At 39.5% G+C, this 27,717-nt stretch overlaps 1 protein-coding gene across 1 annotated transcript in view; it reads left to right on the forward strand.

The window, feature by feature from the left end:
* Positions 1 to 856: 856 nt before the first annotated feature.
* Positions 857 to 27,717, forward strand: part of LOC137258116 (uncharacterized) — a 115,615-nt gene continuing 88,754 nt past the window's right edge. Inside the window, exon 1 of the mRNA XM_067795677.1 lies at positions 857 to 1,157. The gene's annotated coding sequence lies outside the window, so the exon portion shown is untranslated. The remainder of the gene's footprint in view (positions 1,158 to 27,717) is intronic.

Consider the following 27,717-nt stretch of genomic DNA (forward strand, 5'->3'; position numbering starts at 1 on the left):
GAATACAGCTGAAAACCTCACATGTTGCGACGCCATCATAGAGGTTACTAACCATATTTTTCGACACATCCAGAGTGCATGACTGTAAATACACATAGTTGTACAAATCGTTTTCTAGTAACCATGATCATTCACTTTATGTATATATTTCAAATTTTAGGAATTATTCATTCACGACGTTTTCTGCTTGAATTTTGTTTCTTGAAACGTATTTCAACTTTTACACATCCTATTCAATTTATAATGCGCCCGATTCTCAAAGGAAGTACTTCACAAAAGATTATCTTTGACTAATATAAGTCACTTCATGCTCTTAATCCACAACTTTAAACTTCTAATCTGCTTGTACTTTGTAAAGTATGTAATCTTCCGTAACAGGTCAGTTTTGAAGAGTGGTAGTGGCACATAGCATAGCGGATAAGGCGTTCGTCACGCCGAAGGCTCGGGTTCGATTCCCCACAATCTGATATCGTCGGAATATATTGCTCAAGGCAGCGTAAAACTAAACTCACTCAGTTTTAAAGGAAGATAATAAGAAACAAGATGGTGTACACTGGTCTAATCCTTTGGCAGGACATTTGATATCGCTACAGCCTCATGCCGCCGTGAACACAAAAGTGCAATAACAGTAAACATTGATGACTGTATGCTAAACGAATGTATTCCTCGCAAAACAGTAGTAACTGTCGACTGATTCACGATTATTTCTAAACAAATAATACCAGCACTGTCTACCAACTCAGACCAACTAACTCTCACTTTTGGACACAACAGGGTTATTTGTATAATACATTCAGCAGATATCGTACGCTTGACTTCCGAGAATGTTAAGCCCCCACACAAGTACGACCGCTTTACACCGCCGAGCTACAAGCCCTGCTTGTCGCTGAAATAACTACAGCGTACCATTTGTAACATGTCAGTTGAACGGTTGGCGAGAAAGCCTGACTGGGGTCAGCTGATTTCTTCAATGAATGTCGGTGTTCATGGGCGAGGAAATAGCTATCGAAGTGTCATTGACAAGGATGTTACTGGCCGCTATAACAACAGCTGTCAGTGCCGTGACTGACGTGTGTTGATATTGACATCGTTCTCTTGGGGTGAAATATACAAGCGGTAGTGTTGGAACGCTCGGCTGAAGGATTTATCACTGTTCTGTGAGTAGATGTTTTCTTTCGTATGCTGTATGTTATTGACTTTTCGCGTTGCACGGGGTGGACGATTACAAAATATAGTGTAAAAGTGAAAAGGGTTATTTAGTGTGGGTTGTTAGCGTATGGGTAGAGAGTTTTAGAGAGTTATAAACGCAATCAAGGATTGTCACCGTCACACCTGGGTTAGAGACTGACACAGCTTCAGGCGCGTCTGAGAAGCGGTTCATATTTCCCATACCTTCCCTACCCTCTAACCCTGGGTCATGACCGCTGTGTTAAATTTAATTTGCATTCAAATAAGGCCTTGAATTAGTTCGGATACTGTTGACAAAGGCATGAGATATTTCCGTCACTGGGTTTCGTCTCTGAAATAATATTCAGCAAATATCACAGCCTATTAATAACTGTAGTTATTTACAATTCACTTAACGTGACGACCTCGGAAACCAGGGCTGTCAATCAAACTCAATAGTGAAAGAAAAGTTGTGGTTATTCAAGTACGCCCATGCACTGAACTGGTATTAACGTGCCTCTGTGCACGTTGACGTCAGTGCTATATTATGACGTAACTCCTTTCATAAACGGCATGAGTCATGTTATAAGGTTGACGTTTCAAGCAAAGCGAACTTGAACCAAAATTATATGCTTTAGATCTTAATATTTTGTGTAGTCCACAAGTATTCTCGGTGCACCTGAATGTCAATGCTCTATCATAACAAAAGAACACATACATGCCTCCATGCTGGAAATTTAATGAAAAGTAAATTTGAAACAAGTTTTCATGCATCAGATCTTAATATTTTGTTGAGTCAATAACACGCCTTCTTGTTTGGTTTGTGTGGTGAGGGTCATTTAGCGTTGTCGGTGTGATCTGTGACATATTTGTCTCCGGATGTATTCACGTACCTCGATCCCGGTCGAATATATTTGTCATGCGACAAAGACACGAACACGCTTGTCTGACCGCATGATTTACAATGTAGTTTGAAAACTGAAGATCACTCCCTCGTGCGCTTAAGGTGCGGTGGGATAGCCTAAAGCGTCACGCCGAAAAACTGGGTTCGCTTCCACGTCCAACCATCGTCAGACCGTTTAAGACAAGCAGGCGAAACACGGAACAGAGCAGGGCGGAGGGGTGGCCCAGTGGTTAAAGCGTTCACTCTTTCCGCCGGAGACCTGGATTCGATTCTCCATATAGATAAAATATGTGAAGCCTATTTCTGGTGTCTACAACCTTGATATTGCTAAAACCTTGATAAAGCGATGTAAATACATATGCTATACCACACTATTATGATTATCACTCAAGCAAATTAAAACGCACTTTCAGAACAATGCACCATTAATGCTTAAATTGTGTTTAATATTTTCTTATTTAACATTTAATGTTTTTTCCACCGTCAGTGAATAATAATGTCCAATGTTCTTTTAAACTGCAATGTACATGACTTTGAATGTCATTGCAATATACATCAGTTGAAAGGGAATATGGTGTTCTCATGTGGCATGTTTATCAACCTCCCGTGAATAAAAATGTTTATTCAAAATTGATTAAACCACAAAGTACATGACTTTGAATGTCATTGTAAAACACATCAGTTGAAATGGAAGATGTTGCCTGAAAAGCAAAATTAAACACATTTGAAAATATAATATACAAACCTTCGAATACGCGCGCAGATTGTTAAATAATACACACAATTGTATACACAGACATGTAAACACCACATGCAGATTTCAGCAACAGGTTGACGGTATTACGTCATCACGACATCCCGGCATCTTGAGTTACTCAGTGAAATGAAGGCCTCACTAGAGCAGGCCCGGAGAAGGATGTATTGACGGATGAAACTGGAGATACCACAACATAGGTCATCATATACGTCAGTGGCACACTATGGTCAATATCAGGAAATGTCACTCTTCCCGTACTCGGGAGGCCAACTTAAGCTACTGATCACACTTCCTACTAAGTACAAAGTTTAGCATATCGCAGAAAAATAAATTTTGGCTCTCATTTTTTTAAAAAATGTTGTTAGATGTGACATTTTCTATACTTGTCTTTTTTTATTTGTGCGAATAGCATTGAAACATAGATGTAGGCCATCAAATTGTTTTGGAAAATGGTAAACAGGACAATTGTCTAGATTGTTTTTCTGCTTGCGCGTAGAGTTGAAAAATTATTTTGAATGGGAGAGAACTAGGAGAATTTAAGACAGTTTTGTTGCTATATTTTGAGGGATTTTTGTGTTTGAAATTTTATCCGAGACTTGTTGATGTTATTGATAGCATGGACGATTCTTTTATGTTTTCACTTGTATCGAGCCTAGGGTGGCCCAATACGCGCGTCAGTCACTTGTGATCTTGAGTTCCATATTTGAAACACTTCCGTTCCAAAGTGTCTTACATAAAGTGACGATGTAAGAGAAGAGAACGAGGACGGACACCGCCTCGTAATTCACTGAACACTGAGTTGGGTCTCATGATTCCAAAATCCATGACTGTGGGTTCGAATCCGTTTTCGATTACTTTTCTAGGTTTGTCAGTACCATGGTCATGAATGTCAGTGAATGAGTGAGTGAGTTTAATTTTACGCCAAACTCAGCAATATATCAGTCATATGGCGACGGTCTGTAAATAATCGAGTCTGGACCAGACAATCCGGTGATCAGCAAGATGAGCAGCGATCTGCGCAGTTGGGAACCGATGACATGTGTCAACCAAGTCAGCGAGCCTGACTATCCGGAATACATCGTAGACTTGAACCAGTTCGATATTTCCCTCCCTCATTTGACTGATGATCGAACAGGAATATACTTTAGACAGGCAGTAAACCTAGTTCACTCACTCACCCCATATAGTTGCCTCACTCTTCGTCTATGCAAATTTATTAATTTGATAGAAACAAATATTTTGATTTAAACTTAAAAGGATCATTTAGATCTCAGACGTTTGTATAACGAACAGCAAAAGAAACGCAAGTTTCGAAAAAAATAAATCTCATAAAAAAGAGCGTTCAAACCATGTTTGTCTTCTAGTTAAATACTTGACAAAATAAAACAGAGTTGTGTTTCTTTTGCTGTTCAGTATATGTGGAAACTTGGTCCCGTCGCTATATTGCTGACACAATGTGGATGACGTTAAATTTTAATTCACCCACTCACTCATATATACGCTTAGTCTTTGCAGAAAGGTCTGGGTAGAAGGGAAAGTAATATGGTTCTGGGTGGAGAGAGGCTACCCGTATAGGTACAATGTGTGCACTCCTTTTCTCACACCCCTGGCGTGTTATTGCTGAAAGATTGTTGTAATGTTGCATAAATCTTCATAAAACCTTGCTTCCTCTTATACAGACCTAGCGGATTAGTGCTAGGTACTGGACCACAATTTAATCTGTTCCACGTGACTGAATATTCACGAATCTTGGATTATATTCTACCAACACAATAGTATATTCATGTCTTATTTCAAGAACGCGCCCGGAATATGACTCTAGTAAGTATGACTCAAATCAGACAATCGGTATGTCCTCGCGTAACGCTTGTTTCGTGTGACCTCGATCCCACAGTGTTCATACCTCCGTGATATATTCTGAACAGCAAAAGAAACATAAGTCTAGCTTGTTGTCAAGATTTTTAAAACAGAAGATATGAACACGAAGGCCTACTTTTTTCGTTCTTTGGCTGTTCAGTATAGATGTAATGTTGATGACTGTCTGTCAACACAATCAGGTCAAATGTATGTAAGTGATCAGTTCTTACTGCCCCACTGACACAGATTAACATTAAATATATACTGAACAAAATAAACCATCGGGATCATGGATATTTTTTATGATATTTTTTATCTCACTTTTGAGAGACGCGTCTCTCCACTTGGTAGACATGTTCTCTAAAATTAAAAACATTAATGAAGGGAAAAAATGCATGTAGCTTCCATTACCCACAATAGTTTTGTTACAGTTCTTAAACTGTTTCATCATAATTAACTCGTCTCATTAACTCACTTTTCTCCTAATGACCAATGATAATTAATCGGTGTACAAATGACCTTAAATAACCGGTAGTGACTGGATCTTCTCTTCTAACATGAAACGTAATACTGCTTTGTGACCGTGGTCAGATGTTGAAAGAACTGTCTGAATGGTACGGCACTGTCTGTAACGTTTTGACATTTAGTCGAAAGATCAGAACATCGAATCTCAGTTCGTTTTAATAGCCGACATCAACCATTTACGTCAATCAATTGCACTGTTTTTTCTGCAGTGCGACTGCGCCACCATCTATTTCTTACGGGGATGTACGACTGAGTTGAGTTACTGTTATTGTTGAGTGTATATATATGTGTACTGGTTGTTGTTGTGTTTGTCTGGTTAAAAGATTGTTATAAAGTTTCCAGACAGGTTTATGGCCGTGAAATGGGCTTTAAGGTCGTCATAAGCAGTACTGTAATTGTTTAGCACTGCCGGTACGTGAGTGTATGCGTGTATTTGTGAGAGAATGTAAGTGTGTGCGTTTGTATTGTGTGTGAGTGTATGTTATGCCTGTTTGTTTGTATGTGTGGTGTGTGTATGTTATGCCTGTTTGTTTGTATGTGTGTGAGTGTATGTTATGCCTGTTTGTTTGTATGTGTGGTGTGCGCGTGGTTTTGTTTACACTATCTTTTTTATTTATTTTTTTTATTGCTTTTTGTTTTGTTTTTTTTTTGTTTAGTTTTTTCCGTTTAGGTTTTGTTTGTTTAGTTTTTTTTAGTTTTTTGTGGGGTTGTGTTGTGTGTGCTAATCTGGACAAGTGCAAGATAAATAATTGCGAAAATATCTACTCAGATATAGTATACTGACTCCACTTCTTGGTATTTGCCTTCCATTTATTTAACAAGGACAACGTCTGTTGGCTTGGACTCGTGAAGATCCAGGTTAGAACTGATCTTCAGTAACCCGCACTTGTAGGAGGCGAGTGGTCGGGCTCGCTGACGGGGTTGACATATGTCATCGTGTTCTGGTTGTGTAGATAGATGTTCATGTTGTTGATCACTGGATGGCGTTCCAGGCTTAAGTTTTTCAGAATGCCACCATATACATGGAATATTGCTGAGTGCGGCTTAACATTCACTCTGTGACTCTGTTGGTATGTTATTGAACAGACGACATTCACGCTGTCCATTAGACCATGTCAGCAGTTGTATTTTACAGGCATAGGCTGGTAGCAATTGATTCTTTTTGTGTGGACTGGAGGAATGTGACAGTGTTAAAATGTGGGTAATGAAAATTAAAACTGAATTTATGTAATACTATGTATGTCCTGTTATGTTTATTTATTATTTAGTCGTCAATGGTTAGTTATGAATCCTGTCAAGATTTGGGGGAAGTGGCCCCCAGTGTGCATTAAATACAGGACCACTCACTGAAATATTGCTAAAATACCGTGCAAAAACCACACTCACTCACTCAATCAATCAATCACACACCCATCAAATTTATCATTGCACTTATGCTGACTCTCTTTCTCTAATACTCTCTCTCTCCCTCTCTCACCCTCACCGTCTCCCTCCTCTCTCTCTCATTCATTCATCTACCAAATCATCATTCACTCACGATTCCTCACAGACTCGCACACACGCTATACCAAACGGTTCTACCATGTAACTATACTGCCGAGCATACTAATAAGATATTACCTTCCACACAGTAACAGTTACATTAGGGGTAAGCCTTATCTACGGTCGACTGATCGAAGCTATGCCCTCAAACCGAGAGCTAGTTAACGCATGGGACTCAATAACGTAGCCATTGTTCGGGAGCAATATTGCCCCAGGCAGGCGGGTTAGTGTGTTTATTGCACACTAAAACCATTGTTGTGATCTGGTTCGGATGCACGTAAACACCAGTGAAGCACCGGGGCCATTAATGTTCAAAGTAATGGCTGAAATCTCGTCCAAACGATATTTATCTCCCCCTGGTTAAATGAAGTGTGAAAGGTCAGAGGTTATCATACCGACAAGCTGAAGGTCGTGGTTAAGGTATACCAGTGTGTTTAAACAGGTAAATGTAATTTGTTATTATTATGTAGATTAGTTTTGCCAGCTGTTACGTCATTACTGTAATAAATCTTCACAACTCTCCATAACGGAGAGTCGAAAATCATTTTTTGGTCTAACGCTACGCTATAAATCATTTCGTGAATTCTAATTCTCATATATAGACGAAATTAATGCGGTTAGTCAGTGTGTGAGTGTGACTTTAGGTCGCTTTTAGCAAAATTATACAATATCACGGCGGGGGACACTAGAAATGGGCTTCCCACAGTGTACTCATGTGGGGAATCGAACCACTGGGCTACCCCACCTCCCCCAATAGCGCTAAGGATCTGCTCACGAGATCCAACGAGCACTATGACGTTGAGCCCTGTGGTTAAGGTGTTCGCTCGTCACGCAGAAGACCTCTTTCGAGTCCCTACTTGTATGAAACCAGTATATTGTCTTCACAGTCTACCGGACCATTAGTTCAAAGCCCTTCTGTTTATATAATGTTATCGAACATGCGAAGAAGGGATTATCCAAAACCTGATATTGTTACGGAGGTTCGATAAATACTAGCTAAGATTAACTGTTCGATTGCTTTTGAGTTGTATTATTAGTAATAGTTGGTAATTAGTTGACAGTGATTGTAACTGGTTGTTTGTTGTTTAACGTCTCACTGGGCAGTATACCGTCTATATGACGGTGATCAGTCAATGGTCGATAAACAATTCAGTGACTGACATCCTGACATCGGTCTACGTGCACCGATCAGCGATCCCGGCCTCGTTGCTGTAGCGAACTTGTACGTGTACTCCGGATCTTCGCGGGGAGAAGTAGTAGTAGTAGTTGTATTACCAGTAGCAGTAGCAGTAGTAGTGGCAGCAGCAGTAGTAGTAGCAGTAGCAGTAGCAGTAGCAGCAGTAGTAGTAGCAACAGCAGTAGCAGCAGTAGTAGTAGCAGTAGTAGCAGTTGCAGTAGCAGCTGTAGTAGTAGAAGTAGTAACAGCAGCAATAGTAGTAGCAGCAGCAGTAGTGGTAGTAGCAGCAGCAGCAGCAGTAGCAACAGCAGTAGTAGTGGTAGTGGTAGTGGTAGTGTTTTTAGAATTAGTAAATTTAGTAACTTGCAGAAGTAGTGGTAGCAGTTGTGGTTGGTGGTAATAGTAGTAGCAGTAGCAGTAGTAGTAGCAGTAGCAGTAGAAGCAGTTGCAGCAGCAGCAGCAGTAGCAGCAGCAGTAGTAGTAGTAGTAGTAGTAGTAGTAGTAGTAGTAGTAGTAGTAGTAGTAGTAGTAGTAGTAGTAGTAGTAGTAGTAGTAGTAGTAGTAGTAGAGGCTCAACACCTCCCGCAGCAGGAATAGTGGTATGGGAAGTTGGGGTGGTACCTGTAGCGACCTTCTTTTGTGACATTAACTGTGCTGCAATCATCATTATGATAATAATGTCTGTCAACACCATGTCATGTCACACCGAGACATGCGACGTCATGTGTTAAAAACCAAACACATCGTCATGCATCACAGACTTGTATAAATATGTAGCGACAAAACTCTCCTAGAAGGCAGTATCATAAGAAATATAAACAAAAATCTGAAACTGGAATCTGAAATCTAAACTGTGAATTTTAACTATATAACATCTATTACTTTATGAATCTCAGTCAGGCACCAGGTGTTCATGAAACTCAAAACTAAGCCCAGATCGTACAGCTGAACACCAGATTAGCTCCACGCGAAACTAGAAATCTTGGTTTGTCGGTATTTACAGTTTAAAACAACCTGTAACAAGACCCATATCACATGTTTGCCACGAGACTTGAACCAATCAGTTTTTTTGTCAGTGAGTAATCATGTCATTCTGTACTAGTCAAACAACTTCTTCAAACCCTACAAAGAAAAGCGTTAGTTCTTAGGACCGTGGTAATGAACACAAACATTATCACAACCCAACATCTTCAGGTGAACCTCGCACAAGCGATATCCACGCAGTTAAAACACAGATGGCGTCGATAACGTTGAGCTGCCGGTGATAAATAAGAGTCATGCTAGTTAACCCTTTTATACTCCCTCCCTCAGGGACGTATCTTTTCACTTGATGTAAACACAACTGGCAGGATGAGTGACCGGTCGGCACTTTTTATTGTTAGGATAAGCGTTTTACAAGGCTACAATGGTTAACGTTGGCGTATCCGGAGGTCCGTTGACCTTGACATTCCAGAACAATGTGGGCCTGAGTAGGTATTTCAGATTACCGCGGTGTTTGGCTTGTTTGATACTGGCACTTATAAACTCTACTTCAGATGCGGATAGACTCTTGGCACCGTCGATTGATACATGTTATCGATGCAGACTGGTATTCAGGTTTCTTCTAAAGATATACCGATATGTTGGAGCCAAGGCATCGAATTTCAAAACGTCAGTGCCAGAGAATAATCGGTTTCGAATATGTTTAGAGACAAATTTCCAAAATAGTGTTGCAAAGATGCGAATGGATAATTGAAAATCTATCGTGAAATCAGATGTTAGCGAAACGAGGAGGCAAGTCATGTACCAGTGTATGAGTTAATGAGTGAGTGAGTGAATGAGTTAATATTTATAGCGTCACGTCGGCACTATTTCAGCCATATACTGACTTGTCATCAAATATGTGCATGTTAATGGCTACTGAGGTCTGGTAACTCCATTTAGAGGTGATACAGTAATATCGCATCATGCTTTATCATCATAGTGAATTCCTCTGATCGTACCTGTCTGCGACTGGTTTCCAGGAATGGCCTGGCAATTCGCTGAACGTTAAACACAAATGCACCGTAAAGTATCCCGATATGTTAATGTTGAGTATTTGGTTGTGTTCAGGGGAAAGAGGAGAATCGGAGTTTGTAACCAGTGTATAAATGCTGATACAAACCAAACACCGTTTTGTCGAACTTTGATATTTAAAATGACAAGGAAACTTATATGGCGCTCTACTCCAAACCACGCAGGGATGCTCTAAGTGCATGTAGAACATGGATAAATAATGGTCAGTGATTATTAAACAGGTCGGACTATAGGTCAGATCTGAAGGTAGTCAAGGATGGCGCACATCTGAGGTGAATGGGAAGAGAGTTCCGCACATATGAGGTGAATGGGAAGAGAGTTCCGCACATCTGATGTGAATGGGAAGAGAGTTCCGCACATCTGATGTGAATGGGAAGAGAGTTTCGCACATCTGATGTGAATGGGAGGACAGTTCCGCACATCTGAAGTGAATGGGAAGAGAGCTCCGCACATCTGATGTGAATGGGAAGAGAGTACCGCACATCTGATGTGAATGGGAAGAAAGGTCCGCACATCTGAAGTGAATGGGAAGAGAGTTCCGCACATCTGATGTGAATGGGAAGAAAGGTCCGCACATCTGAAGTGAATGGGAAGAGAGTTCCGCACATCTGATGTGAATGGGAAGAGAGTTCTGCACATCTGAGGTGAATAGGAAGAGAGTTCCGCACATCTGATGTGAATGGGAGGACAGTTCTGCACATCTGATGTGAATGGGAGGAGAGTTACATAACCAAATCCGAGGTGAATGGGAAGAGAGTTCCGCACATCTGATGTGAATAGGAAGAGAGTTCAGCACATCTGATGTGAATGGGAAGAGAGCTCCATAGCCAATTGCAGCAGTGTTTGAAGGATCTGGCACCCAATGTCTTCAGCGAGTAGGAGACACCGAAAGCTGGAATTCATGAGCTGAACGAAGGTTTCTAGATGCACTCATTCACTTCAGTATGACTTTGCAGATATTCAGGAGAGCTGAGACTGATAGGAGACTGATAGGTAGACAAGACAGAAGACTTAATGTGTCGAATAAACAATTGTCTCGAAGTCTAAGCTTGGCCCGTTTGTGTGTTTTCTCCTTTCATAATTTCCTGTTGTATCGAACCTCGGAGCATTTACGTAGGCCCTGTACATTCGACGCAGCCGTACCCTGAATCATTATCGGACCACACATTCTTCCACAAACATTCTAGCCCATATAATGAGACGGTCACGTGATCATATTGCGGGTGTAATTTATCTGTGCCTTTCAAACAACTGGGGCTTTTGGTCTTCTTTGGGAGATCTTTCATATTGTGTAACAAAACATTAAGCAAACACTCCACTGAGTCAACTGGTGACCCATTTCATAAATATTTATGATATTGACGAATCGATTCGAGAGGTATTGACGATGCTGACATTGATGTTCTCATAACTTTTGATAAACTGTTCAAGATTTCACAAAACTCTCCAATCTCACGAGACGAGGTAATCAGTGCTATTAATAATCAGAAATGTGGGAAACCGTCCGATGATGCCGTAATTGCTGACGTTTATTGAATATGCATCTCAGCACAGCCATAGTTATTATATCGTTAGATGTCACTTCAAGGAGCCCAGGCAGCTATATTCCCGTGAAGATCTGTATTATGCAACCCACACTTTTCGTCGTGTCTTCCTGTGACGGGATGGAGTGGTCAGGCGCGCTAACTTGGTTGACACATGTCATTGTATCCCAATTGTGCAAATCGATGCTCATGCTGTCGACCACTGGATTGTCATGTCCAGACTCGATTATTTACTGACCGCCGCCATATAACTGGACTATTGCTGAATATGGACGACAAAGAAACAAACTTGTAATTATTGTTCCTTTGCACACAATCATGGTGATATACACTATCTATACACCTATAGGATACATCAGTTTCGAGAGTATGAGTAAACACAATAGTGGTGTTATGAGTTTTGTATCAGAGCAGAATCGGGTTTCAGGCATGGGTAGACGTTATTCTAAACGTTTGGACGTTCATATATCTAAATGAACAGCAAAAGAAATGCAAGTTTCGAAAAAGTGAAATCTCATAAAAGTAAGTTTCATGTGATAAAAACTGAGTTGCGTTTCTTTTTCTGTTCAGTTCTAATCTAAACTCATTCACTTATTCTATATCACATCACGACAACTACACAATAAACTGCATTGCTATGTATATACTCTTATAACTGACGGATATATCGAACTGTACTTTTTCCCCTGATCATATACTGTATACCTATGAAAAGGTATTAAATAGCCTGCTTCGAACCCAAACATCGATATATTCCATGTTTATTGTTATTGTTGGAAACGCAGCTGTTCCTTAGATTTATATCTGTCAAGATATGCATAGGGGTGTTGTCACAATGTCAATATTTGTCACATTAATTGCACACTGAAGCTTGTAGATATGTTCAAAAACACAGAGAGTGGTCGATTGAGAGACTTTTGTGAAAATGGATCTTCCGGGGGTGAATATCACCTATTGATTCGCCCTAAACTAAAAACACTAACATGAAAAATACACGTACAAAAACCAAATACCTTTCCTAACAAAAAGAAAAATGGTTTCCCTATAATTTTCACCGGCCATGGTTCGTGTACGAAACGATTCAGCCGAGTAATTTCGCAACGCTTTGCTGATACGAAAATCAGTTCGATGGAAATATTGTCATGTGTCTTCTGTCTTGTCATATATCAAATTTTCTAAAAATAGCATAACGCCATCAAATGTGAATATGTAACGACTATAAAGAGAATTCTCTGTACAGAGCTGTCTCGCTTCGAAGAATGGACCTGTGAGGCCTGGGTTCGAACCCATATTGTGATCGTGGGTGCACAAAGGTACTTAATTTCTACATTTAATTCACTTTCTTGGTTACTTGAATCTGATACTGAATCCAGTGAATAGGCCACTGCAGTATGGAGCGTTAGTTGTGAAGTCGACTGACGCATCGTAATGCGTTGTACAGAGTAATAACTGTGCGTGTTGGTTTCAACGAAGCGGTAAACGTCTCACAGCTGTGTTACTTCGGGATTTCCTCCCACATTAACCAGCCACGTAGTGATAATATTATGATTGGAATACTTTTCAAAGCGAGTTGAACCCATCTTTTATTTATGGATACAAATGATGTTCAAATGGGTGATCATGCGCCCGCACATCCAACAATTATCGTAACATGTGATACTAATTATTTAGGAAGACGTTCAAGTAATGAGCAGACATTGCCTAATGGTATTTGCATCCATTTTGGAGAGATGTATATGACGTCACTAGTGGTGATGTCAATGCTTTATGTCATCAGTGATGCTTTGATTCTTCGAATTGATTTTTCATCATACAATCGTAGTCTCTCACTCTCCTTACACAAGCTCAACAATTCTAATCCGCTCAGACACAGGCAGTCTCATACGTTGCTTAACATAATTATCTGCTGCCAGACAAAATTATAAAAAAATGGATTTCACCATTTTCACGAAACACTCTAAACTAAAGATCAAGAAGACAGTTATGATACCATTATCATATGCATCATCTGATAATCATTTTCTCTTTGTATCAGTTTACAAATTTATATGTATGCTTTTTTATGTCCGTCAGTATTTTCTTATTTAACATTTTGTTTTATGAAATCTTTCATTTAATCTGTCATTAATCTATTTTGCTCGTATGGAGTACTTTTCTCCTATTGATTCTGAATATTTTCGACGAGACTTGTTTTTAGTGATTTGGGTTTAATTAAATACACGTATTTCGCAGTCGCGACTAAGGATGAACTTGGACTCGTGGGGATAAGTACATATACTGAACAGCAAATAAACAGTTTCGAAAAAATGAAATCTCATAAAAGTAAGCGTTCGTGTTTATGCCTTCTATTCTAAAACGTGTCAAAAGCAAAATATATATATATAGCATAACATAATACATATGACAACTGCCAATGTACCAGAAGTAAGCAAACGGCATGTAGACGGACAGGACTGAGATTTTACGCTGGTTTTGACAGGTTGCCGGATTGAACAGATGCCGGTTTCGACAGCTTCCTCTTTACTCTGATTATCTCTCACATATATGACAACTAGAATTACTAATATTTATAATCACTTTCTATAAATTACCTATATGTATGTATGTATGTATGTATGTATGTATGTATGTATGTATGTATGTATGTATGTATGTATGTATGTATGTATGTATGTATGTATGTATGTATGTATGTATGTAGTAAATATAAACTACGCGGTATAAGCGTCATCCAAAACATAACAGATGATGCCTGGACTATATTTATGATACATTTGATATTATTTGGATTGAGATCAAAGGAATCGCTGATTACTTGAAAAACAGCTGGTAGTATTGATTCACGATTTACGTCATAGCTAGAACCACTATGTCGAGATATTCGTATATGGTAGCCCAATGAAGACGAACACTTGTTTTTCATCGATTTAGTGCTGTGCTGTGCTGTTAGTGTGGAAAACTGAGGTCCCCAGTTGATTCTCAGTCCGTATAACTGAACTAACAAAACGCCCCAGGACTCCTATCTCGAAGCAACCTTTAACTCCGAATCTTTAGATTTGCATTACGGTTACCTTAGTGACTTGAGATAACCTTAGCGCTTTGTGAAATGAGACCCTGAATGGTAAATTATACATCAGTTAAACATGTCTTTCACATATATGCAATACGTGTTATGTTAAACATTCAATATGGTTACTACTATATTAATACATATGACAACTGCCAATCATCCAGATGTAAGCAAAGGCATGTAGACGGACAGGACTGAGATTTTACGCTGGATTACCGGATTGGACAGATGCCGGTTTCGACAGCTTCCTCTTTACTCTGATTATCTCTCACATATATTACAACTAGAATTACTATACAGTAATATTTATAATCACTTTCTGCAAACTAATACCTCACCTCGTCTCGGGGATGTGACAGAATAGGCCAACAGCTCCTAAAAGATCTGATGCTGAGGGAACCTAATAAGCAAAATATTGCCTAAGTATACTGCTAGTATATACAGCTATGCATCATAAATGTCATTAGCGTACACATATATAGTTATCCTGTTGAGACTAATACACACGTAAACATGCATATAGAAACTAAACCTTGTAATAAACATGCATGATGCACATTACTGTATCATTTCAATCATAAAATAGATAATACATACACAAATACATACCATATACATGACACACATTACAGCGTCATTGTGGTATGAAATAGTCTATTGTTCAAATAAACTCATGCAAGTATACTAGTGTACTGGTACACAATGCATAATACATGTGCCTAAAATACTAAGCATGCATAGATGTATATTTGTAGACAAACGCATACATTATAAATGTGATAAAACACAATTCCTTAAAACACTGTAATCTAACACACTAAATCCCAATAGCTCTACTATACATGTTATACTGAAAGATCTAACTTAATTTACCCCATAATGTCCTGGCGTTGTGCTGTCATTGTGCTCTCAAGGAGAAATCTGTAGACTGCCACAAGTGAAAGGCAGTAGAAAACATTACACATGACGAGAATGTGAAATCTATGAAATAACAGGAATCTTGACAACGGGCCAATGCAGACTGAACCTTACACAGACAACTTACCCTGAACAGAAGGGCCCAAGCTAGCTGCAGCATCTAGCTTACTGGTGAGTTAGTTAAACAGTGTAAGTGTTAGTGTTAACACTGGCCAGTCTTTTATACCTAAGTTGAAAATAATACAAAATATTTGTATTTGTAATATAGTATTTGTTTTGTCACTGTTACATCGGCATCCTAGACAGTAATTTATTATTACAGTATTGAAACTGTACGTGTTAACTGACGGTTTGCTATATAACCATGATACATTGAAGGACACGTATTGATTACATATGTCTGACAAAAAATGTATCATGTGATAGCTAAACTAAAAGGTTTTACTAAAATCAGCAGCAATATTAGAGGTGTAATTCAAGTATCGATCCAAAAACTGTATGTACATGAAAAACAATGGACAATGTTTCAACATCTTTGGCGAATAACGACTGAGATATGTATAAAATACAATTTATGAAATATTTCTTTCCAGGTTTCAATTTATTTATGACTATTTTACATAAGGTAGTTAGCATTCACTCGCCCTCTGATTCTTCCTTTCACTCACACACTCACTCACTCATCTTCTAACTCACCCAGGGGTGGTGGGGGTAGCCTGGTGGTCAAAGCGTTCTCACATCACGCTGAAGACCCGGGTTGGACTGCCCACAATGGTACAATGTGCGAAGCTCATTTCTGATGTTCCCCGCCGTGATATTGCTGGAATATTGCAAAATGCGGCGCAAAACCATGCTCACTCACCCTCTGACTCAGGCGTCAGCTGAGTATTTCACTTCCGGGTTGTCAATTTCACCTATGTACATTCCTCGCCAGTGTACCTAATCATAGTAAAGATCCGGGAAATGGTCTACTAGTCTGTCTGTGGCATTTACCAATATTGAGATAGAACATCACACTAATTACATGGACTTAGCTTCTCCCATGTGTCATGTCTGATTTACAGCCCCGTTTGGGACAAATAACATCAGCTGTGTCTTCGACTCGATCCCAGAGGATCCCATTCGTCTAAATGACCAACACCAGTAATAAAAACTGTCTGTCCACACAGTCCATTGCTTAATGCTATGGATCCATGTTCAAAGCAGCCTATCGCTGATACTTCATCGACGTATTCCCTCTTTGAACTGACAGAGGCTTTGTAATGAGGAATTTGGCTCAGCCATCCTATCGTTTTCATACGTCTGGCTGTAGGACAAGCTGCTCGTGGCGCTCGAGGAAAAACCTCTCAGCGAAGACAATATGTCACAGCACCAGAGGGATTTTGGTCAGTGGCATTCATTGGCTGGATACTTAAGAAATAAGATGAAAATGGTATCCCCTCCGAGGAGACAATTGACAATCAGGCTGCGAGACATTTAGGGGATTTACGTCAGATGAATTCTGGGACTTTTCTTAGGTTTCAAATCATGGTTTATAATGATTTGGTTAGAATGTTTAACTGTCTTGACCAGTTTGGTAATTCTTAATGTTTGGTTTTCGCAAAGCGGACTTTTCCTTATTTTCAAATCATGATTTATAATGATTTGGTTAGAGTGTTTAACAGTCTTGACCAGTTGGTAATTCTTAATGTTTTGTTTTCTCAACGCGCAGCATTACTGGACTGTCCAATTAGACTATGAAATATGACAGGAGCTCTAGTCGGTTAGTAATCATTTTTGCCACGTGAGTATGCGAGTGTGGCCTTGATTGGTTTAGACATTCTATAGTCATAACGAGTTTATGGTACCATAGCAGACTTAAACCAATGTATACCTGTAAGGAATCGAACCTAGGTTTCCGGCGTGACAAGCAAACATTTACACTATTAGCCCACACATTTGTAAAAAGAACTCATGTCCAACTTCATTCAGTGTCAAAATACAAGTTGAAAATTATCATTTTGTGGTAGGTGTACACCAAACTTACTTTCATTTCTAATGTTTACAAATCTTTAATGTGTGTATTTATACGAGATGATTAAATGTATTTATCTGAAAATATTCATTGTATATCGATGTCCATATGCGGGGACTAATTTCAATGACAGCGAATGGTTTACGGAAAAAAGGTTGTGAAGGTCAGTTTTATAGATACCATCATAAAACGAACGGCAAAAGAAAAACATCTCCGTCTTTGTATCATTTTTTTAAAAATAGAAGGCATAAACATGAAACATGAAACATACTTTCATGAGATTGCGTTTCTTTTGCTGTTCAGTATCGATCTTCAGCGTTTTTGTTTCGCGACTTCAGATAAACATATTCCATATTGTATTTGAAAAGAAACAACAGATATCCTCAGTATGAGGAATAACCTGTTTCTTAAAGACTCGAATCATCATTGCACGATTCCCGGTGATATCTGCTAGATAACAATTGTTTGTTTGCATGCTGCTTAACGCCGCATTAACCAATATTAACGCTAAATTACGGTAGCTTGTAAATGCTTGAGTTTGGACCTTTCAGTCAAGTGAACAACATCTTGAGCATTGAACCCAGCAATCGGACGGATCAACCAAGTCATTGTGTTTTCTTATGACTAGTTGTGATTTCTAGAGACCAGTATTTTATACCCGAATTACCAATACATTCATGGGGCGTCTCGGTGCGGAGGGATAGCCTAGTAGTTAAAGCGTTCGCTCCTCACGCCGAAGGCCCGTGTTCGATTCCACACATGGGTACAGTATGTGAAGTCCATTTTCTGGTATCCACCACCGTGATATGGTTTGAACATTACTAAAAGCGGTATAAAACCAAACTCACTCACTCACTCACATGGGTGGTTAGCCCCAAAACAATCTTAACGTCGGGAGTCGTTTTTTGAGCAGACACGGTAAGGATAACAAGAAATTATCTTTACTCGCCTAATACACTTCCCTTGCGATTCGTCTTACTTTTAATGATCTGTTATAATGCTTCTCTTTGACTAATGAGTCATCTTCAAAAGACGCCATTTGTCTTTCCCTCTGGTCATCCAGCTTGGACGAGGGTCAGTTTGTTGCTAATCAAACCACACGGTCAACGCTCCGATTATCGCTCTTCACATCATACTGAACAAAAATAACTTGTGTATTTACTTTGGGTATTTACTTTGGTCCGTGCTTGCTATTCAATACATAGCATCGTTGTACACATCAACAGTCATTTATTGAATAATTACAATTAAGCCTTAAAAGTCCGGTTAATCTAGATCCGACATGACGGATTGCGGATTGTGATACAGATTCTATAAAATTGTTCCCATTCGTATTCGTCTCGTATCACTTAGGATTCGCGAACTAAAGGCATAAACGATTTGGAATTTTCACTGACGTTATTTTTTCACATTAACCTTTGTTTTACGTTTATGCCTTTTTTGGTCGAGACCCCGTAGGACTTTTGCGGTGATTTATTTATGAACACTTAAATATTGTTTCTAAATCTTAGTTTAAATCTTAGTTTATTCAAACGACATTTAAAGACATTATTTCAACGCTACGATAAAATGCAGGGCTATATTATCGGAAACACCCACTAATTAAGACACATTGAATATGAACCTGCTTTTGTCACTTACTTAGGCTAAATGAAAAAAGTGAAATGTTTTTCAGGCAGCGGCGAGTTACTTTTATTTGTGAGCGTAAACATTTTTATTGCTATCTTGTAAAGATAATAATGGTAACTTGGCGCGTCCCTCTCGAGTCCATTTGTCCACTACAAGAATGAATGTCTGTATGAACGAGTGTGACTGAATCTACAACTCATTAACACGTGCTAAACTTTCCAAACTGTATTTCTGAGAGAAGAAAATGAAAACGTAAACCTGTTCCTCCCTCGTCACTTTTGAAAAAAAAAATATACCTCAGAAACATTTAGCTTTTTGTATGCAGCCTTAGACTTTTCCATTAAGTCATTGAAGTGTTGTGTGCTTCAGACATATTTATTGACACTTTACTTCTTGTCAGCATTCCGCATATCTCGAATTGCCTATTCTTCGATACATCTTAGGGGTTTAACACTTCGATCGAAACAATCGGAACATTGGTGTGGGATCGCAGCGTCCAGATTCTATAAAGACCGTACGAATATGGAGCATTAAAATATTTGAAGTTTATAACTTCTAACACGCTTAATCCCAATAGCCCTACTATACACATGATACTGAAAATTTTAACTTTATTTACCCCATAATGTGCTGGCGTTGTGATGTCATTGTGCTCTCAAGGAGAAATCTGTAGACTGCCACAAGTGAAAGGCAGTAGAAAACATGACATATGGCGAAAATGTGAAATCTATGAAATAACGGGAATCTTGACAACAGGCCAATGCAGATTGAATCTGACACAGACAACTTGCCCTGAACAGCAGGACCCAAGCTAGCTGCAGCATCTAGCTTACCGGTGAGTTAGTTAAATAGTGCAAGTGTTAGTGTTAACACTGGCCAGTCTGGTAATGATAACGTTTTATACCTATGTTTAAAATGATACAAAATGACGTATTTGTTTTGTCACTGTTACAGTATGTTCGCATTATCAAGGCTTAACTTAAAGCTGACTTTTCTATTACCCCAACAACCAGACCCAAATGAACTTACACGTTTAACTATGCAAGGCGGACGAGTTGTTGACCCCAGTGTGGTCAGAAATGGGGTCGAAGAAGTGAAGAGTCCCATTATAGCTTCCTCGCCAATCACCCACTCAATGTGGTTATTAACGTTAAAATTCTTCTGGGAAGAAATATGAATACTCGTCCGCAGAGCCCTCGTGATCGTTTTATATAATATAGACTATCACCATCCTCACAATATCAACACTTGGCCTCAGAGGCACGGGGTGGACCTCACTCATTAATCAGAACAACATTGTTCTCATGAAAATTGTCCGGACTTATTTAACTGCAATAGTTACCAATCTCGTATTATATACACGTCTCGGGTGACCTGAGAGTTGTTTCCGTACATCGCGTAGATCGATGCTCATGCACTTGATCACAATGTCGCCTGGTCCAGACTCTATTATTTACAGAGCGACGCCATATAGCTGGAATATGACTGAGTGCGGCGTAAAACTAAACCCACTCGCCCACTCCTTCGCCTAACCGACCGAGCTGCTGAATCACTGATGATGGATTGCAAATTTCCGGGATAGCGGTACAATGCGCTCCTCCCGGAGCTTAAAGATGTTATCAAGACTACCTTCAACACGTACACCATGTTTGCAAGCGCCTAGAGAACCCTTCGTTAACTGCACCTATAGACTTCGGTCAGGAATCTGGAGAGTCTCTAAATTACATTTTTTCTAGAAGTTGTGCAACCATCTCCTTGTTGTGTGTCACTTGGGTATTTCTCTAACAGTAAATTTAATTTATTTTCAAGACTTCTTCAGGTGCCTACGTGAGGGAACCATGTGAACGTTTTGTTGTTAACTGTCTTTAAATTGCAAGAGCAGTTCCACTCTGTCGATCCAGTAGAAACAGCTAAGAAGGGCCTGTACTAACAGTCACCTCAAATAAGAGGTCGCATGTGTGTTCCTGTGCGCGTCTGTAAATGCCAGTTGTATTGTGATCGTTTCTGTGATACCATGCTGCAGTTCGAAATAATCATTGATAACCCCACTCAGTGATTGTATACTGACCCCTAAGCCAATGAGTCATTGTTTTAACCCCGATACACTGAGTACCCAGCAAGGAAACAAAAAGTGTCATGGTTTAATGTATCTTTGCCCGGGTTCAAACCATCGATCTTTTGCTTGCAAGGAAGACCATTTTTCCACTTGGCCAACCAGCACAGACTGATCCTGAAGACATACATGACCGAATACCATGTAGCACTATAAGACAACTGGGACAGTTCCCTTAAGCAATAATAATGTATTCAAACGCGGTTCTTTTAATCTACTCCACTGAGTGAAAATATCTCTTAAACATTAAACATTTTTTAGATTAATGACATTGTCTGTCTCTGCATTGCAGCTATGATATTAAGCAAAACATTCTGATTGCCACAGGCTTGAATATTATTTGGATTTTGAACATATTGTGTTTGCTATATGGAAATACAATTGGAAATACGATTGAGGCATAGTCTGGTTCGCTTTGTTTTGCCAGACTTATATGGAATTGAAAATGATGCCAACTCACTTCGCTTTGACAGAAAACTGTTTCAATTTGTTTACCAGAATTAAAAGCGAAGGAACAGGCTCCGAGAGATGTATTTATAGGCACAAGACATGCGCGTGTTTTACAATAACTTTGGTGATGGATTGATCCATCACAGAGGGCATGCAGTAACGATTCCTGGAAGGAACTACGCACGCCAACTAAGAAATGACTTTTAGAGATAGTCATCGACTTATGCTAAGAGGCTGGGATAACTTAAGTATCACGTGATCTAAATACATCACGGTCTTACTGCACACGTGAACAAGGAAATATAATCTCAATGGGTAGCTCATGAAAGAAAGATTTACACATTAAATGTTGAATACTTGTGGACATTTCTCTTTTTAACTATTTCGTTTTCTTTTGTGTGGTTGGTGGTGGTGGTTGGGGGGGGGGGGTTATCAACGCCATAAACGCATTCAACATTCATCATATGCTGAACGCAACTCTGGTTTTCTGTTATCGTATCTCAAATACGCAGATGTGTGCACATAATGCTGATCACAAGATCGTCTGGTCCCGACTCGATTATTTAGAGAACGCTGTGATCAGAAATTTTCCTGATTGCGACGTAAAACGACAAACCCAACAAATGGGAGTTTTGAACCTCAAACTACATTTGTTTGTTATGTTTGTTTAGTTGAATTCATGATGTACATCATTCGTAGGCACAAGACATGTGCATTAATGATTGACTGCAAAAATTAAACTTACCAAACTCGTGACAAAACAGATACACCATCTTGGCGTATACACGATCTAGGGGCGTAGTCCTTCTTTAAGATCGAGAAAAAAGTGTGATGACAGAATGCAATGTCATCCCTACAAAAGTGACCAATCTGTCTTCAGCCTTGAGTAAACATCACAAAAAACTAGTCCCTCCGTGCGACTTCGTCACCGAGAAGCTGAAAAATTGTATGTCATTGATCATGACGTTGATATCAATACTGAAGAAATCGAATATAAACCAAATCAGTCCCGAAAATAATCACGTAAATTCTATAACGAATGATTTCCATTCAAATATAGAATTCCTTCCTGTAATTGTTGCCGTGACAAATACGTTCCACCTTTTTCATCCCTTACAAATACATGATAAGGGCTAAGCATATGAACTTGGCTCGGACTGTGTATTTTTAGCCCGTCTCCTTAATTTCTTTTCTTAACACAGGGTTAGGGCTGATCTCAGGTAGTACAGGCCCCGGTACGGAATTCATCAAATCTTACAGACGTAGTAATAACAGCGGCATGACAGCTTATAAACAGACCACACGGTGTAGTTAACAATCTGATTTGATCCCCTCGTGAGCAAAAACACATCAACATTGGTCTAAGATTGCTAAATTAGTCTGACTCTTAATAGACTGATCGATAACCGAACAAAGGCAAACAGTTTGTTCCAACATAAGCCCATGTACAAATCCACAGGCATATACACGCACACCGGTTTTCGATCAGCTGGAGCCTAACGAGGTTTGTTTAAGTTATTTGTATTTCGTTAACGCAAATCTTGTATGGGATTCGTACGGATATTTGTGATCCTATTTAAGAGGACACATGGTGTTGTTTACCACTACGTAGGATTTGTTTATTTTTACCACCACGTATTGGTCGACGAATTACTCCTGCACTAAGAATTTTAATCGCTTCTGATCGGTAATCATAACATTGAGCCAGTGTTGTATTTTTAGACATAACAAAGGCAGTTTTCGTATCTAATAGGTACGTTGATACCTGGATAGTGGCAGCTGTTCTCAGCAACAGTTTTACACTTTCAGATTCAAGAATAAACGTCTAAAATAATATATACATTAGAAAATGCAGTTCATTCGCATTTATGTTTGATGGTAATAGAGTCTCATCACTAAATATAAGAATGTGAAATAATTATCAGTATGCGGATTCATAGGAAATGAAGGCAGGACATTCTGTTTGGCACCAATCACTAATTATGCAGTGTTAGACTGTGCATGTATTGACTAACTTTGATCTTGAGTGAGAACAAACAGTAACCTTGAATAATTAGGCCAATAAGAATGGATATATATAATATATAATATTATACATATGATCCGTGAAGGTCCCGGGGTAGCATAGGCCTTCAGCAACCCATGCTTGCCATTAAAGGCGACTCAGCTTGTCGTAAGAGACGACTAACGGGATCGGGTGGTCAGGCTTGCTGACTTGGTTGACATATGTCATCGGTTCCCAATTGCGCAGATCGATGCTCATGTTGTTGATCACTGGATTGTCTGGTCCAGACTCGATTATTTACAGACCGCCGCCATATAGCTGTAATATTGCTGAGTGCGGCGTAAAACTAAAACTCACTCACTCACTATATATACATATTTTGAGCACCATACAGTTTCACCAACGTCGTAGAAGTCTATGGCTACATCACTCTAGATCGTGAAGATCCGGTCTTCAGTAACCCATGAACTACTAACGGGATTGGGTGATCAGACTGACTTGGTCTTCCATTCCGCAGGTCGATGCTCATGCTGTTGATCACTAGATTGTCTGATCCAGAGTTCATTATGCACAGACCGCTGCCATAGAGCTGGAACATTGCTGAGTGTTGTGATAAACAACAAACAAACGAAACAAAAATATCACTTCGCCCTAATCGAAGAAAACCAAAGAGGAGTTAATCTCACTCACTCACTCACTCACGCACTCTTAAAAAAAGAAAAAGAAAAGAAAGAAATCATTTGTTCTTATTCCATACGGCAATTGTATCTGAAGTTGCGCCCATTGTCTTTGCCCAAATTCAGATTTGCATCCCAAGTCAGCACTACCCACAATTATCTAGTTACCAAGCGCACCGTTAATACTCTCATATACCCATCTGATCTCAAATGGGCATGTATCTTCCATTAGCCGTAACATGTAGTGAAATGGATGATCTCAGATAGCGTGTGTGTATCAATCCAGCTGAGATGCTGACGGGAAATGAACAAGCTGTGTTTCAAATCTGTCATCATCAATTTGAAGTTCGCTTCGTTAATATTTACTTGATGACATGTGGCTTGTGAGCTTGTGATCTATCATTCCGCGATGATGTCCACAACTTAAATGCTAATCATCGTCTGGGTCTGTCACCAGCATTAACATAAGACTTTTAGCAATATTTTCATCAGTGAGTAAGTGAGTTTAGTTTTACTTCACATTCAGCAATATTCCAGTTATATGGCGGCGGTCTGTAAATTATCTAGTCTCGACCAGACAATCCAGTGATCAACTCCATGAGCATCGATCAGCGCAATTTTGAACAGATGACGTGTCAACCAAGTCACGGAGTCTGACCACCCGATCCCGTTAGTCGCCTCTTACGACAAGCATAGTCGCCTTTTATGGCAAGCATGGGTTTTTCTGAAGGCCTATTCTACCACGGGTCCATTTAGTCCCATCAGTTGTCCGTTCACACATGTCGAGTTTCGAACATAAACCTTTGGCGTGATGGGCAAACACTGTATCCACTATGCCTCCTGTAGACATAATAAATCAAATAAATGTATGCGTTTGCTTTAGGCGCGGCAAGTTCGGTTGGAATCTGTGTATGGCTGCACGATAATAACCACGTGGAACTGCATATCAGTTTTAGGAGAGGCGAGCAATGTGTATTGGGTGGCCACAATGTATGATATGGATGTTCTTTATGGCAAACAAATTGTATTGGTCAGTTTGACCTTTCGATCACTATAGTGGTCACATATTGGTCAGTGTTCATGCACGACGACGATGGACATAGAACAGCCGGGCTCCCTATCTCGAACCCCCTCACATACTCCGACCGTATTTCTACATTTGCCCCAAGTCCTAGTGGGTCGGTGGCATAGCCGACTGGTTAAAGCTTTAGCTCGTCATGCCCAAGACCTAGGTTCGATTCCCCACATGGGTACAATGTGTGGAGTCCAGGCTTTGATGTTGCTGGAATATCGCATAAAACCATTCTTCCTCATTGAAATTGGTCTTACCAAAATTATCGGAGTAAAATTTGCAACAGCGCAAATATCGCTGTGACGAACATTTCCATGACATTTCCAAATTGCTTGATCAAGACTGTCAACAATCACTTGAAACTCTTGGACCATATGGCGTCAATCAGTTGCAACATTTCACAGAATCGGATGCAGCCTCCATCAGTCTGTCCCATACTCAAATCCTTGGGTGACACACGTCAACCATGGCCATGCGATAACTATTGAACCAAGCACCATTATGGGTATTTATCTTCGACACATCCACACATTACTCACTCACTCACTAGACGCTAGGCACACACCAAAGTACCCAGTAACTCCATCCCTCACTCAATTTGCACCCGAATTGCAATCAAACTGTTATATTTCAACATTGAAAGGGCAGTCATATATGAGTACTTCGAGTTATCAATGTTGGACAGAACATTATAGAAGCTAAAGAGTGAATGAGTATGTTTTTACACCGCAATATTTCAGCCACCAGAAATGGGCTTCACATATTGTACCCATGTGAGGAATCGAACCTGGGTCTTCAGCTTGACGAGTCAACGTTTTAACGACTATGCTACCCCACCGCCCCGGTAACTAAAGGATTCGAAAGCAGCAAACGTTTACCTCACGACAACCATAAATTCGACACATCAAGTATTCGATATAACAGTGTTTGACTGCATCCCAAACATGGCAATGTATACTTAACCTGGGCTTAGATTGCAGTGGCCCAAACTCTTCCCTGTCTTTCAGTCTCATCTAAGTGGGAGTTAGGTGCTGAAAAATAAAATAAGTATTAAGTTTCCGCTGAGTTATTTACAAGGCAGTCTCTTGAGAATGTACCATAGATTCCCTGACGGCGCCAGGGCACTTTGTGTATTGTCATCACAGCCTGCTATAAGTCAGGGTATTACAATAGAGGTTACATTCCCATAGAGACGCACCCAGATGTACTGCCGTTTGGAAAGATTCCATCTAAATTTGATGTTTCGATAAAGGAAAGCTTCCGCTGTTAGGCTTGAAAGGAAAACTGAGCATCTGATCCCATGAGCACAATAACGGAAATTTCCTCGAGATGATTATTTTTATAACGGCTAGTAATAATTGGTTGTGGCTTCAATCTCAGCAAGGTCTGTTAATCCTTTGAATTGAGCTTTAAGTCGTGCTGGGTAATTATGTCTCTTGTTAAAAACCGTCCTCCTGGTATTTCCGGATTTGAACGAACAATGTATCTATTGGCCGATTTCAAAGGCGAAGATTGCATGTTCTTATAACTTGCCAAATTAAATGTACTTGTTGCTATTTCAATTGCTATTTGTTGCTGCTTAATGTCAAGAGGCGTTTTATGTGACTATTTAGAACACTGTGGGTATTTTGTTATTTCAACAGCTGATTAAGTTCGCTGAGTGTCGTAACAACTGAAATCCAACAAGTAGAAGATAGGTTAACTATTTTGTCACTTCAGTTTAAGTCAAATAATTGTTATTAGTGTCCGTATTAGGACAGTAGATTTGTAGTAAAGTTTCAAGTCGGTAAGTTATAGCTCAGTGGCTTCTATTCTCGATTCACCGCGAAGATAGACTAAATTGTGCCAATAAAAACTTCCTCCACACATTCGTTTAACTCTTAGAAGGAGAACATACCTATAGTTGAAAGGTATTTGCAAGTATTAGTGACAGTTTTATGACTTAAAAAATGTTAGGGTGTAATTGAGGTGTGCTACTCAAAAGCATCTTTCACATACACCTTTAATTCATATGAGGGGATATACTATTAGGTGAAATGTGTTTGCAAGTAATAGTGATAGTTACATAATCTGAAAAAGACGTAAGGGTGTATTTGAGGTGTGTGAAAAACGCGACATATTGCTGATCTGATCTGATTCGCCATTAATGCTTGAGGGTTATAGTTCCATAATTTCTTTCTTTCTTGTTGATCTTATTATTTCACAAAACTGGAAAGGTGTTTTAGAACGCTTTGTGAGAGT

The sequence above is a fragment of the Haliotis asinina genome, chromosome 12 (assembly GCF_037392515.1).
Source record: "Haliotis asinina isolate JCU_RB_2024 chromosome 12, JCU_Hal_asi_v2, whole genome shotgun sequence".
Lineage (NCBI taxonomy): Eukaryota > Metazoa > Mollusca > Gastropoda > Lepetellida > Haliotidae > Haliotis > Haliotis asinina.